We start from the raw sequence: 16,195 nt of genomic DNA, 5'->3' as shown, positions 1-16,195 counted from the left end.
GGAAAAATAAATAAGGAAAAATGTTTTTTTTTAAATCTTATGGGACTTAACTGCTAAGGCCATCAGTCCCCAACCTTACATACTACTTAACCTAAATTATCCTCAGGACAAACACACACACCCATGCCCGAGGGAGGACTCGAACCTCCGCCGGGACCAGCCCCACACTCCATGACTGCAGCGCCTCAGACCACTCGGCTAACCAGCGCGGAAAAAATATATTTATTTTTCTCAAAGAATACCCTCGGGTTAGTACAAGTGTGAAACACCTGTATATTCTAAGTCAGGGCATTCAACAGTACAGAAACCAATAGAAGTTCAAGTCAGGGCATTCAATAGTACAGAAACCAATAGAAGTTCTTACAGAAACAGCAGAAGGAGTAGCTATCGAGCTATAATTTGGAAAGAAAGAGTCTAGCAACGACCTGGCACCCAGAATTTTAAAAACTGAATCTAGCGAAATCGAGACAGTTTCTCAAACTTTTAACACCCAGGCAAAGCCATTCGTTTGCCACAAAATGGATAGAAACCTCCAGATTTGCAAAAGAGAGCTGTAAAATAAATGCATCTCAAAATACTCAAAACTGAGACATTAAAACGCAATCATCATAGCAAGGTATGTTTATGGGTCTGAAATGGCTCTGAGCACTATGCGACTCAACTTCTGAGGTCATCAGTCGCCTAGAACTTAGAACTAATTAAACCTAACTAACCTAAGGTTAAAAAAATGGTTCAAATGGCTCTGAGCACTATGGGACTTAACATCTGAGGTCATCAGTCCCCTAGAACTTAGAACTACTTAAACCTAACTAACCTAAGGACATCACACACATCCATGCCTGAGACAGGATTCGAACCTGCGACCGTAGCGGTCGCCCGGGTCCAGACTGTAGCGCCTAGAACCGCACAGCCACTCCGGCCGGCTTTATGGGTCTGAAATGATTGCTGTAAACTGAGAGAATGATAATAAAGATAGAACAAAAGTAGTCAGAAAAACATTAGGTCCACATTATACCGAAAAAAGAATAAACAGACTAAGAGCACGAAAAGAAATTGCTGAGCATGCCGACATTTATTAAATTGCATAAAATCGTACGATAATTTTCGTGGGCAGTTTAAAGGCATGGAACCAACCAGGTTAATTACACAAGCTGTGGAAGTCCATGTACGTCGGAGTAAAGTAAAAACTAAAACAACTAAACGAATCGGTTCAGTAATAAGACCTAAAGGAAGCAGGGATATCACTGCCAGATATACCGGATACAAAAACTTTTAGGCAGACAACTTTGCGACTGTACAGTAGACCTGGCTGAGAAACCCAATAAAACCGGAATAATTCGGCCTGACTAGTGGAAAGGAGCCCATTCTGAGAGAACAAATGTAATAAGGGTGCAAGAAAAAGCTAAAACAGTACTCTGAAAATGCCCTAGAGAGAGAGAGAGAGAGAGAGAGAGAGAGAGAGAGAGAAAGTTTTTGCTGCCCCGTTTTACGTTGCTTCCACTAATTCTACGTAGAGGCCTGTTTGTCTAGCATTTCCGATGAATTCTACATGTGTGCTAACTACTTAACATTTGTCGTCGTAATTACCATTTAATGTCAGTCGTCGTAAGAGTGACGTGCAGGATTATTTAATAAATGGGTTGAAGCTGGTACACGTAAATTTCAGTAAGAGATTTGGAAGAACGGTGGCAGTATCTAGAATTCCATGGAGGGAGTAGCCAATTGCTTACAAGAGTGCTGTTACTTACAATAGAAACTTCAGTGATGGAGAAACAGATACATTCTTCCCTGTTTGCTTTTAAACAAATATCCTCTGCACTCTTGTGAGGTGCACAGTGAAAATTACGAAAGTAGACTACACCAACAGGATACGAAGTGTTATATGAAGTGATTCGTTTGTATAATATGAATGACGAAGATTCTTGTCGTACCTTACGAACGTGGAACATGGAAACATGATTGACGCGAATGCACTGAAGTCTTAAAGGGAACGGTTATGCACATGGCGTAACACCACGTTTTGCCCACGTCATGGCTGACGCAGTCCATAATGGCAACTACCGCTGTCCACGAATTCACCAAACCCAAAACCTTCCATCGGATTTGCGACAGGGTTCAGCCTGATTCATCTTTCCGCATCACTCATTTTCAGACATCCACTGTCATGTGCCGTCGCTCATTGCACCACGTCTAGCGGCGCTTATCAATGACTACAGAAAGGCGAGGCTTGTGACTGCTCAACCATTATAGTCCACTCCTCTCGCACAGCCACTGTCCTACCTGGACTATTAGCAGCACTTCCGAACTCACGAGTGATTTCTCCCGTTGATCTCATGTGGTTATTTACAGCCATACTCCGCAATGTTCGACGATCCCTGTTCCTACATACTTGTTGTCTGCTTGGTTTTGCTTTAGCTGTGGTTGTTCCTTTGCGTTTCCACCTCGCAACTGTATCACTAACATTCAAATTGCTCAATTTTAGAAGGGTTGAAATGTCCTTGGTGGATTTGTTACTCAGGCGACATCCAATGACTTGTCCAAGTTCGATGTCACTGAACTCTCGTGACCGACCGATTATGCTGTTGCTGCACCTCGATTGGCAACACAAGAGAAGAAGTGGAGTTCCTCCAAGTCCGCACTAGCGTGGTGACCAACACAATAAGTTCTACCTCTGAGAAAAGAATTAATATGCTAATCGAGGAGTCACAGGATGTTGGTCTGTGATTTGCCTGTACGTCTGGTTGCTATAGCCAACGGCCTTGCCGCAGTGGTAACACCGGTTCCCGTCAGATCAACGTAGTTAAGAGCTGTTGGGCTGGGCTAGCACTTGGATGGGTGACCATCCGGTCTGCCGAGCGCTGTTGGCAAGCGGGGTGCACTCAGTCCTTGCGAGGCAAACTGAGGAGATACCTGATTGAGAAGTAGCGGCTCCGGTCTCGGAAATTGACATAGGGATGGGAGAGCGGTGTGCTGACCACATGCCGCTCCATATCCGCATCCGGTGACGCCTATTGTATGAGGGTGACACCGCGGCCGGTCGGTACCGTTTTACTTTCATGACCTGTTCGGGAGGAGTTTAGTTCTGGTTGCTGTCACCTACTAATACGGTCCCATCGATGAGATAGTGGACAGAAAGCAACTGAAGGGTAGACGTTTTAAAGGCAGAGTGAAGAAAGTGCCACGGCAAAGGCCATAGGGAAAACTAACCTTCCGTGACAGTCTGTGCGGGTAGCAGGACAGATGGCGGATTTGTGCCAGTAGCCAGCTGATGTAAGGGTGATGAAAAATGTTAGCAGAGATGTCCAACCGTTCTAGGTGGTCTCCGACGAAATCCACGGGGCCAGCTGCAGTATCACCGTACCTGACAACACAATACCCACTTTATAGTGTTCGGTTCGCCCCTCGTGACATAGGAGTGTTCGGATACTTTCGATCATAGGGTTCAGATCAGTGGTCGTCAAACTGCGGCCAGCGGCTCTCAACTATATATTATACGAGTGTTGGAACTTTTTTTTTTTTTTTTTTTTTTTTTTTTTTTTTTTTTTTTTTTTTTTTAGACGCACATAACGGAGGGTTGTACCCTCTGCAGTGGGCGAAGTCTTAGCGCTTCTGAGGCGCTTCTCCTTCTTATATGATGTGGTGGTGTGGAGTTACATGAAAGTGCTGGTTTTTTAGTGTTGGAACTTAAATAGTGGTTACTATTTATTCACAACCGACACAAAAGAGTTACATGTTTGCACCTGGTACTGTCTTTCAAAGTAGTTACCAGCTTTGTGTAGAGCCCGTTGCCAACGATGTGGAAGGCGTAGTATACCGTTAGCAGAGCTTGTCCTGTTGATGGTGCGAATGGAGCGGTCTAAAGTTATGGTGATTCTCGTGTACGACTGTGATGGTGTTATCCCAACGCATTACGTTCTTCCACGGCAGACCGTCAACGCACAGTACTACTGTTCGTTTTTGGAGCATCACCTGCGACCAGCTCTGCGATAGATGCGGCGACACCTTCTGCTTGACAGTGCGCTGGTGCATACAGCGCAAGCTGTGGCTGCTGTGTTCGGTCGATGGGACTGGGAAGTACTGTACCATCCACCATACTCCCTGGACATAAGTCGTTGTGACTTTGATTTGATTCCGAAGATGAAGGAACCACATCGTGGCATTCGCTTCAGAACTGTTCCAGAGATTCAACAGGCAGTAGACCGCTCTATTTGCATCATCAACATAATAGGCTCTGCTAACGCTATACTACGCCTTCCACATCGCTCGAAACGGGTTCTACACAACGCTGGTGACTACTTTGAAGGACAGCAACAGGTGCAGACATGTAACTCTTCTGTTTCCTTTGTGAATAGATAGTTGCCACTATTTAAGTTCAAACATACGTATTAATATGCATCAAGCAACTAGGAGCCGAAACCAAAAACGTCAACTGACGTTAAAAGGTTCTTAGGACTGTATTTTTGTTGCTCAGTAACCAACAAAAGCATTTACAGACACAGTAATATTTTGAGATACGCTTAATGTTAATGAACGTTGGTGAAACCGGCTGTGGGCTAAGTAAAGTTTGCCGCTTACGTCACGAACAGAGTGGTATTTAGCGCGGCCACAGCAAGGTTAACAGATGAGTGAGCAGAAAATTTTATTGTTTGTCTTCCAGTGCTGACAACTCACAAGCGTGTGTGACTAGCACCGATCGGCTGCTCTTGTATACATCTCAAACGGAAGTTACATGGATTCGTGAATGAACATTGTAAAGACGTTCATCTTCGAAAGTGGTACATGTTTGTAGCAAGTAATATGAAACCAAATTGAGACTGTTGTAATACAATGCAATGAGCAAAAGAAAAATGTCATTCACTTGGATCGTGTCTCATATTACTGTTCCTATTGTCACGTACTGTAACAGACTAATTTATTGACGTTTATATTAGGAAACGAGACTCTGACAGTAGTAGGCGATTTCTACTATTTAGGCAGCAAAATAACTGGTGGTGGCCGACCTAGAGCCGATATATAATGTAGACTGGCAATGGCAAGAAAGCGTTTCTGCAGAAGAGAAATTTGTTAACATCGAATATAGATTTAAGTGTTAGGAAGTCTTTTCTGAAGGTAGTGCGAGAGTAGCTATGTATGGAAGTGAAACGTGGACGATAAACAGTTTAGACAAGAAGAGAATAGAGCTTTTGAAATGTGGTGCTACAGAAAAATGCTGAAAATTAGATTGGTAGATCGCGTAACTAATATGAAAATAGTGAATAGAATTGATGAGAGAAGAATTTTGCGACAAAGCAGGACTAGAAGAAGGGATAGCTTGGTATTCCACATTCTGAGACATCAAGGGATTACGAATTTAGTGTTGGAGGGACGTTTGGGGGGTAAATGTCGTAAAGGGTAAACCAACAGATGATACAGTAAGCAGATTTTGTACCCATGGTCTAAGGGTAGCGTCTTTGATTCATAATCAAAGCGTCTTCGGTCCCGGGTTCGAATCCGCCGCTGCTTATATTTTGGTTAATAATAAGAATTGGCGACCGACGACTTCCGACATAAGAGGTTAAAAATGGCTCTGAGCACTATGGGACTTAACATCTGAGGTCATCAGTTTCCTAGAACTTAGAACTACTTAAACCTAACTAAGAACATCACACACATCCATGCCCGAGGCAGGATGCGAACCTGCGACCGTAGCAGTCGCGTGGTTCCGGACTGAAGCGCCTAGAACCGCTCGGCCACCGCGGCCAGCTCCATAAGAAGTATCCCTTCATTCTGCCAAAGGCATTGTCAAAGAGGGCGGAGGAACGGACAGAGGTTCGGGGCACTCTCTTGTCCTAGGGGTGGGAAACTGCTCTTAAAACCGGAAGAATCAGCAATGCTCAACTGCATGAGGATGCAGAAGGCAATGGAAACCACTGCATTAAAGACATGTAAGGTGTATGTACAGGACATGTGGCCTGTAATTGAAGAAGTGTCTTGTTGATCTCTCTATTGGCAAAAGATTCCGGAACATTCCCCCATTCGGATCTCTGGGACGGGACTGCCAAGGGGGAGGTTACCATGAGATAAAGATTGAATAATCAACGGAAGGATAACGTTCTACGAGTCGGGGAGTGGAATATCAGGAGCTTGAACATGGTAGGGAAACTAGAAAATCTGAAAAGGGAAATGCAAAGGCTCAATCTAGATACAGTAGAGGTTAGTGAAGTGAAATGAAAAGAAGACAAGGATTTCTGGTCAGATGCGTATAGGGGAATATCAACAGCAGCAGAAAATGGTATAACGGGAGTACGATTCGTTATGAATAGGAAGGTAGGGTGGAGAGTGTGTTACTGTGAACAGTTAAATGATAGGGTTCTTCTTATCAGAATCGACAGCAAACCAACACCGACAACGATAGTTCAGGTATACATGCCGATGTCGCAAGTTGAAGAGCTAGAGAGAGTGTATGAGGATACTGAAAGGGTAATACAATACGCAAGGGGAGATGAATATCTAATAGTCATGGAAGACTGGAATGCAGTTGTAGGGGAAGGAGTAGAAGGAAAGGTTACAGGAGAATATGGCCTTGAAACAAGGAATGAGAGAGAAGAAACACTAATTGAGTTCTTGACACCTTCGGTGACATTAAAAGCAAGGGTGATAACATAAAGAGTGCAACAGGAATTCCACTGTTAAATGTAGAGGAGAGAGGGGACAGGTGGAAAGAATACATCAAAAGCCGTTATGAGAGGGGAAGATTAGTCTGATGTGATAGAGGAAGAAACAGGAGTCGATTTAGAAGAGATAGGGAATCCAGTATTAGAATCATAATTTAAGAGAGATATGGAGGTCTTAAGATCAAATAAGGCAGAAGGGATAGATAAAATTCCATCAGAATTTCTAAAATCATTGGGGTAAGTGGCAACAAAACGACTATTCACGTTGGTGTGTAGAATGTATGAGTCTGCCGACATACCATCTGACTTTCGGAAATGCATTTCCGAAGATGGCAACAGCTGACAAGTGCAAGAATTGCCGCACAATCAGCTTAACAGCTCATGCATCCAAGCTGCTTACAGGAATAATATACAGAAGAATGTAAAAGAAAATTGAGGATGTGCTAGGTGACGTCAGTTTGATTTTAGGAGAGGAAAGGCACGAGAGAGGGAATTCTGACGTTGCGGTTAATAGTGGAAGCAAGACTAAATAAAAATCAAGACTCGTTCATAGGATTTGTCGACCTGGAAAAAGCGTTCGACAATGTAAAATGGTGCAATATGTGTTAAATACTGAGGAAAGTAGGGGTAAGCTATACAGGGGGACAGGTCATATACAATATGTACAACAGCCAAGAAGGAATAATAATAGCGGACAACCAAGCATGAAGTGCTCGTATTAAAAAGGGTGTAAGACAAGGATGTAGCCTTTCGCCCCTACTGTTCAACGTGTACATCGAGGAAGCAATGATGGCACTAAAAGAGGGGTTCAGGAGTGGAATTAAATTTCAAGGAGAAAGGATAGCAATGATACGATTCGCTAATGACATTGCTATCCTGAGTGAAAGTGAATAAGAATTACATGATCTGCTGAACGTAATGAATAGTCTAATGAGTACAGAGTATGGATTGAGAGTAAATCGATGAAAGACGAAGGTAATGAGAAGTAGTAGAAATGAGAACAGCGAGAAACTTTACATCAGGATTGATGGTCACGCCGGCAATCAGTGTTTCTTAGTTTATCAACGATACATCTGTTTGTTAAAAGTAAAATTACGTTTTAAATAATAACTATAATAGGCATATGGGCTATACAAGTGTATAAACTCTTATCTAGTGTTCATTTTTTTAACGGAATTCCTTTGAAAAACAACAACTTACAACAATAGGTAGCCAACATAAGGCGGGCACAAATAGCGTCTTAGTCGTTATAGTTATCTATGGGCTTCTGGTAAATGCTTTTTCCAGAGAAACGAAAATGCTAATGCAATACGAGATGAAAGATGACAGTCCTATCGTCCATTAGAACAGCTGAAAGCCTGACAAAATACTCGACGGTACAACAAAAAACTATAGCACCATATCTGCAATTATCCTCAACAGAGACAATAATTAAGCCTTCGAATCACGTGATAAAGTATTTATTTACGCTGTCGTCTACTTTCTTCATAGATAACATCGGCCTATAAACATACTTTTTTGATAGATACGTAGGACAGACATTTGTAGCTTGAAATACGTTAAAAGTCACCCAAATAGAATTTGTAGTAAACTGTGAGAGCTATAAAGAAATTCGCCAGTATCTGCAGGTTAAGATACATCAGTAATCACAGAAATTCGTGTGTTTACATTAAAGTCAACAGAATTTCGCAGTAGCTCGTACATCACAAACATCACGCTTGGATGACACGGGGCAAGAAAAATGCACTTCATATTTGGAAATTATTTAGCGAAACGCATTGTGCGGCCAGTAAAAAAAGAAAAAAACATTGACTGGCAGCAGCAAGTTTCACGATACTACAAAGGAAGCCATATAATTCCGTGTTAGCAGACGGTTACATCGCTTAACATGACGTTGCAAAACATTGTGTGTAAGTTTTCAGTTGGCTTCAAATGTGGCGGTGCCTTCGCCAGTCTGTTGTTTACATAGGTCGGTGCTTTTAATATACATCGCCATTGTTATCAGCGAGATTGTCAGAGGAAATTTATTCGAGTTATTTTTTAGTAAAAATGTTTTTGTTTTTGAGTCGTCTAATGTAAGTTACGTCATTTATATTATTCTTGTTGCCTCACTTGTGCGGAGAATAATAATTTTTTACCATATCATTGTTTAACCAACATTTTTCCTTGTTATATATTTCAGTTCTGTGGAGCACGAATGCCGACATGACGTCCGATCGGGGAAGATGGCCAATGTGTTCACCATAATAACAGTTAGTTTTAAAAAAAACACCTGTAATACAAGAGCTAAAAGCGACTGCTAAACCCTTTTATATACAAAGCTACCCTCCACCTTTCTGTCCCTTTGTCGTAATTTTGAATTAATTAAATAACGTTATTTATAACTGCTTCTGTTCTGTTTTATTTGGCCCAATAGAAAGGGTCTATTATAAACGGTCCGCTGAAACGGCATGGAATTGTTGGAATTGTTTCAGATACTAGGGCATCAAGACGCCTAGAAAATACGTCCGGAAATCAGAACAACAAACAACCTTCTGCGATGGTACTGGCCACAATACCCGCTTATGTATGTCACTACGTAAGCCTTCAGAAAAATTCATGTAGTTCCAGTACATTATTTTCCTTTCCACTTAAAAATATATGGTGCGATACTTTACAGTATATAGATAATGTGTTGCATTGTATTGTATGTTAACCGGTGACCTAGAAACGACGGAGAGGCTCCGTCCCCGCCGCAGCCGCAGTGGTCCACAAACCCACGACGACTACCGCAGTCTATTTCACCCCTCCGCCGCCCCACACCGAACCCAGGGTTATTGTGCGGTTGGGCCCCCGTGGACACCCGAAGGAACGTCTCACACCAGATGAGTGTAACCCCTATATTTGCGTGTTAGAGCAATGGTGGTGTACGCGTACGTGGAGAACTTGTTTGCGCAGCAATCGCCGGGCGGATTTGTGCCGGGGACCAGGCGCTCCTTCCCGCCCGGAAAGCCGTGTGTTATACCGCACGGCCAACCGAACGGGCCATAGATAACTTACTTTACATTCCATGTCTTTCAAACAAGATTGTCATCTGCAAAGAAAATCATTATTATTACTATTATTATTCTTTTTTCTTTCTTCGTTTGGGTCATCTAAGGACCAGGCACCAATGCTTCCTTCTCTGTTGTTCTTTCTTTTTCCTCCAGTATTCTTTCATCTTTTCACTATGTCCCTCCTCGGACCATTTTCAGCCTGTCTTCTTCTCCCTCTTGCCTTGGAATCCTTCCATTTTTGACACTTTTCTCTTGAAACTCTCTCTTTCTGTCGCATCTTTTTCACTTATGTTGTTTCTTTCCAAATCTTTCCTAACTTCTTGAATCCAGGCTGTTGTTGACTTGTCTGAAAGATATTTAAGAATCTGTTTGGTTAACCTGTTGCTGTTAATTTGTATAAGTGTCCAAAAAACAGCGGTCACCTCTTTCGCAGTGTTTCATTTATGTTTTCTATTATTATTATTATTTCGGCGCCGGCCACTATGGCCGAGCGGTTCTAGGCGCTTCAGTCCGGAATCGCGCTGCTGCTGCTGCGGTCGCAGGTTCGAATCTTGCCTCGGGCATGCATGTGTGTGATGTCCTTAGGTTAGTTAGGTTCAAGAAATGGCTCTGAGCACTATGCGACTTAACTTCTGAGGTCATCAGTCGCCTAGAACGTAGAACTAATTAAACCTAACTAACCTAAGGACATCACACACATGCATGCCCGAGGCAGGATTCGAACCTGCGACCGTAGCGGTCGCTTGGCTCCAGATTGTAGCGCCTAGAACCGCACGGCCACTCCGGCCGGCGTTAGTTAGGTTTAAGTAGTTCTAAGTCTAGGGGACTGATGACCTCAGATGTTAAGTCCCATAGTGCTTAGAGCCATTTGAACCATTATTTCGGACCCTGCCTGATCTTAAACCGGCTTTGCTGTGGTATGCTTGCAGTTCGTCCCAGATGGCTGCTTCTGTACGGAGGCTGGGAAGCTCACGCCGGGCTTGTGGCACTCTGCTGCTGCTGGCGACCTTAGTTTCACTCAATGCTTTTGCATTTCTTATCGCGCCTCGTTCAGTATCCGCACACTGGGGAGACGCGATCTCGCGCAGCACGGCGCGTTCCGGCGGGAAGAGGAAACATTACGCCCCGGAAATGGCGAGCCTTTAGGCTGCGTATACAGTCGGCGCTTTTACCCTGGAAATGTCGCAACGCTGGAGCGCACGTTACACTTCACTTTACGTTTCGGGTTTCTCCACAACTTTCTCTTTTCCTCACCACGGAGTCATGTGAGTAAGTGTATGTATACAGTGGAGAGACGTAACAGAACTAGTGCAAAAGAATGCTGTTTTGACTGTCGTAGCAGCGGCACCTGCTTACCTTAAGGAATTGGCGAACTTGCAACTGCATCAGGCCAGTGCTCTGTTGATATGCATGTCCACATGGCCTGTTGGTTATAGGAGAATTTATTCTGTCGTTCATGTTTTTGCTCGATCGTACTGTCAACAACGCGGTTCCAGGACGGCCACAACTACCTACAAATACCGTAACACGCGCAATAATCCACGTTTGTATTAAGCTATTAACATAGGTAAGTTACTTATGACTAAATAATCTCGATATGACGCTAACTATAACGGGAAGAAATCACAGAAAAAGATAGACTACTCAGTTTACAAGATTAAGCCAAAATCTGCTAACAAAAATTCATAAATTATTTTGGGATATTTTATGAGTATTCTGAGGTAAAGTGTCATTTAATGCCTGACTTGCCTTAGTGTCTTAAGCGCAAACAAAATATCTGCGTAGCATTTCGAATCTTGTCGGTATAGCGCAGATGCTATGGCGAGACTTTTAGGATCAGGGAGTGGCGGTGGGGGAGGGGGAGGGGCACTGTATGGTTGCTTAAGGCACCGTTAGTCGTCGCGCCTGAACGTCACCACCAAACTCATCAAGCATTTGTGCCTCAGCCCCTAATCCACAATTCGGAAACAACTTTTTTATGTAAAAATTTGTGTACAGATTCGCGACCAAAGAGTTGATGTTAATATTTGCATTATCGATGAAGTTAAAAAGGAAAGGAGTTGTCATTACGTCACAAAATTTAAGTCGGGATCCGCCATCTTACATAGTCCACAATTAAGCTCAGCGCATTTATACCTCCACGGTTCACCCGGCGATACTTTCCCGTAACGTCACTCTGATGTGCCTGTGGCCAATGCGGATATCTGTCGACTTTCGTAGCCGTATCCCAAATAGCTTTGCACAATGCTGAGACATGTTTAAAAAACTTATATCTTTTTTCTTACCTTGTCAATTGCTATTATTGCCCACACACTAAATGACACATCATAGGCAAGATTTCGGACTGAGAAGCCGTGTGAACTACAGTGAGACTAATGCACTGACAATTTAATAAAACAAGAACTCTATTCTACTTGGAGGGATACCACTATGCAGCTCTATTTCTTTGACACTCCGATAATCGTTCACTTTACTGGACTGCAGAAGATACGATAGCTCACCTTGATTCTTTCCAAATTGCACACGTTTATGGCCTTACGTAAGTTTTTTTGCGAACGTGAACATTAACTATGCTGTACTACGAGAAGAGAGCTGAAAATACATCGAGCAAGAAGCAGTAACAGTAAGCGAACAAACATTGGTTTCGGAGTTCCAGCTTCGTTTCTGTTCTATCCTTGACTATTCGAAATATGTGAACAAAAATATTACTAGGACAAATACGCATTCAAGAACAGAAAAACATTCGAAACCGCCTTCCTGACACTATGTTATTAATGTAAGCACTGTAATTTTTAGTGCTTAAAGCAGCTATTGAGTGCGTACGACAGAAATAATAAACGAGAAGCAATCATAAACGACAGTCTGCTAATGTTTTGGGCAGGCACTGCCCCCTCTGTCCTCAATACAACGTACAGCTTAAGTCTATAGCGCAATCTCCCTTCTTTTTTTACCTCCATGATACGTCCTGCGTAATACAAGAAGGCACAGCATTCAAATTTTTTAGAGAGCAGCTAGGAGAAGCCTGGCTGCTCTCACTTGGCTTTCTGCTTTCAGTTTTCTAGATTAAGCATCTTGGGCTGTAGATATAGTGATCTCACGATATACTAAATTATTTGATTTCTGAAATGTTTTTTATTATAAATTCGACAGTCGACATGTTTATTTCATTTTTCATTGTATTATGAACTCTACTTTCAGCACCTCTAGCAAGGAAGACGCAACTCTCGATGTGGCACCGATTCGCCGCTGGAGTGATGTCATTACTAACGTGCAATGTCCATTGTTACTTATCGTATGTGCGGAACATGCAGTCATTCGGAAAAAAGTCCAACTTTTTTCAAATCGGTAATACAGCATTGAGTGACTACCATATCGCTATATGAAAGATACATTTTCTAAATTCAATCGTGCCGCATCATCTGTTCGCCGCTCCTAACACCAATCTGGGATTGCAATGTTCATTCTGGTAAAACATTTTAAAATATGTCAGTTGGCGCAGGTGGAAGCCAACTCACAAGTCGAAGCGTTGCTACTTCTCTTAGAAGATAGATTAGGGAACGGTAAACCTACATTTCTAGGACTCGTGTACTTAGAGAAAGCTTTTGACAATACTGACCTCAACAACTTGTACAGAAACCAGCCCGGAGTTGTAACCGTTGAGAGAAGGAAAGGGAAGCAATGATTCAAACGGCTCTAAGCACTATGGGACTTAACATCTGAGATCATCAGTCGCCTAGACTTAGAACTACTTAAACCTAACTAACCTAAGGACATCACACACATCCATGCCCGAGGCAGGATTCGAACCTGCGACCGTAGCAGGCGCGCGGTGCCGGACTGAAGCGCCTAGAACCGCTCGGTCACAGCGGCCGGTTAGTGAAAACAATGGTTGACAAGGGATGTCAATCAATCTGTACTTTGAGCAAGCAGTAAAGGTATCCGTAAAAGGAGTTAAAATTTAGCGAGAAGTAACAAAAATTTTGAGGTTTGTTAAGACACTGTAATTCTGTCAGATACAGCAATGGATTTGGAAGAGCAGTAGAACGGAATGGACAGTGTCTTGAAAAGAGGATAGGAGACGAACACGAACAAAAGTAAAACAAGAGTAATGGGATGTAGTCGAATTAAATCAGTTGGTGCTAAGGGAATTATATTAGGAAGCGAGAAACTAAAAGTAGTAGAGGAGTTTTGCTATTTGGGTAGCAAGATAACTAATGACGGTGGAAGTACGGAGGGTACAAAACGTATACCGACAATGACAACGAAAGTATTTCTGAAGAAAATAAATTTGTTAACATGAAATGGATTCAAGTATTAGGAGGTCTTTTCTGAAGGTATTTGTCTGGAGTGTAGCCATGTATGCAAGTGAAACATGGACAATATACAGTTTACTCAAGAAGACAACAAGGCTTTTGAAATATAGTGCTACAGAAGAATGATGAACATTAGATGGGCAGATCACTTAACTACTGAGAACTTAGTGAATAAAATTGGAGAGACAGGAATCATGTGGCACAACTTGACTGAAAGAAGGAATCAGTTGATAGGACACATTCTGGGCATCAACGGATAACGAATTTAGTAAAAATGGTTCAAATGGCGCTAAGCACTATGGGACGTAACATCTGAGGTTACCAGTCCCTTAGACTTAGAACTACTTAAACCTAACTAACCTAAGGACATCACACATATCCATGCCCGAGGCAGGATTCTAACCTCCGACAGTAGAAGCAGCGCGATTCCGGACTGCAGCACCCAGAACTGCTCGGCAATGAATTTAGTACTGCAGGGAAGTGTGGAGGTAAAAATCGTAGAGGGAGACACCAAAAGTTGAATCAGCAAGCACATTAAAAATGATGTAGGGTGCAGTAGTTATTCGGAGATGAAGAAGCTAGCACGGAACAGAGCAGAAGGGAGAGACTCATCAAGTCAGTCGTCGGACTGAAGGCCACGACGAGGACTACGTGAGTTGCTTTTTCTCTCATGTGATGGAATGAGTGAAGAGACTAATCCTGGTCCATCACAGGAATCGTTCACAACTCCATGACACCAGAACTGATGGGCGATCCCTGTCACCATGCGTTAGTTCTGCTTACGCAGACGCGTAGATCACGGGTGTAAACTGCCAGCACCGCGAGATGTGGAGCACAGCTTATTCCCCTGCACAGCTCATCTCGTCACAGATGGTTTAAGCTCGCGTCTGTTCACGCTTACGGCCGACTGCTACGTTAGTCTACATCATATGCGCTGTGCGTCTTGTTTTGAAATAGACTTGTCCCATTCGCTGACGATTCGTGCTGCTGACAACAGTTCTTTGCCCTAAAGCTCGTAATAATATCGCTCGCCATTGAATTATCTATTTTTTTCTGGCCATGTTTGTTCTACTCGTATTTTAACAGTGATACACGGCAGTATGGATAGGTTTAGTAACGAAGAATTGGCGGTTATGCACTTCATGTAAAGGGATCACTGAATGCGGTGGAAGAGCGGCAAATTGACCTGTGCTGACCCGTCCCTACAGTACTTTGCATCTGCAAGTTCTCCATCTCATCATCAGTAAAATTAGGCTTCTCCTGTGTATTAAAGTTAACATACAGTCGCCGGCCGCGGTGGTCTAGCGGTTCTAGGCGCTCAGTCCGGAACCGCGCGACTGCTACGGTCGCAGGTTCGAATCCTGCCTCGGGCATGGATGTGTGTGATGTCCTTAGGTTAGTTAGGTTTAAGTAGTTCTAAGTTCTAGGGGACTGATGACCACAGATGTTAAGTCCCATAGTGCTCAGAGCCCTTTGAAACCCCCCCCCCCCTTAACATACAGTTAGCACTAACGGAGAAACTAACCTGAGACAGAACCGAGCAAAAGTGAATATTAGATTAAGACCGAACAGAAAAGTCGGCATTATTGTCGTCAACAGTAAGTCTCGTAAATGCATGGAATAAAGTAGTTGGCAAACAAGATATAAAGCGTACATCGTCGACATTTGAACTCTTGTGTCGATATTTCCTTTAGTTTATAAATTATAAGATATATGGGGATATGAAATTAAACTAAACTATGTTGTATTGTATGTGAACCGGGGACCTAGAAACGACGGAGAGGCTCCGTCCCCGCCGCAGCCGCAGTGGTCCACAACCCCACGACGACTACCGCAGTCCACTCCTCCCCTGCCCCTCACCGAACCCAGGTTTATTGCGCGGTTCGGCCCCCGGTGGACCCCCAAGGGAACGTCTCACACCAGACGAGTGTAGCTCCTATGTTTGCGAGGAAGAGTAATGGTGGTGTACGCGTACGTGGAGAACTTGTTTGCGCAGCAGTCGCCGACATAGCGTACCTGAGGCGAAATAAGGGGAACCAGCCAGCATTTGCCGAGGTAGATGGAAAACCGCCTAAAAACCATCCACAGACTGGCCGACTCAGCGGACCTCGACATAAATCCGCCGGGCGGATTCGTGCTCGGCCAACCGGCGGGCTAAACTATGTTACTCTGTAACAAGCAAACGGAAAACAAC

General features: G+C 43.4%; 1 long non-coding RNA gene and 1 pseudogene across 1 annotated transcript in view; one reads left to right on the top strand and one right to left on the bottom strand.

The window, feature by feature from the left end:
- The window catches only part of LOC126095221 (uncharacterized), a 533,916-nt gene that overhangs the window by 13,187 nt on the left and 504,534 nt on the right, over nucleotides 1-16,195 (bottom strand). The gene's annotated exons all lie outside the window — the stretch shown is intronic.
- Nucleotides 2,750-2,867, top strand: LOC126096034 (5S ribosomal RNA; annotated as a pseudogene).

This window comes from Schistocerca cancellata, chromosome 8, assembly GCF_023864275.1.
Source record: "Schistocerca cancellata isolate TAMUIC-IGC-003103 chromosome 8, iqSchCanc2.1, whole genome shotgun sequence".
In the NCBI taxonomy this organism is placed as follows: Eukaryota; Metazoa; Arthropoda; class Insecta; order Orthoptera; family Acrididae; genus Schistocerca; species Schistocerca cancellata.
This window is presented reverse-complemented; position numbering and strand designations above follow the sequence as displayed.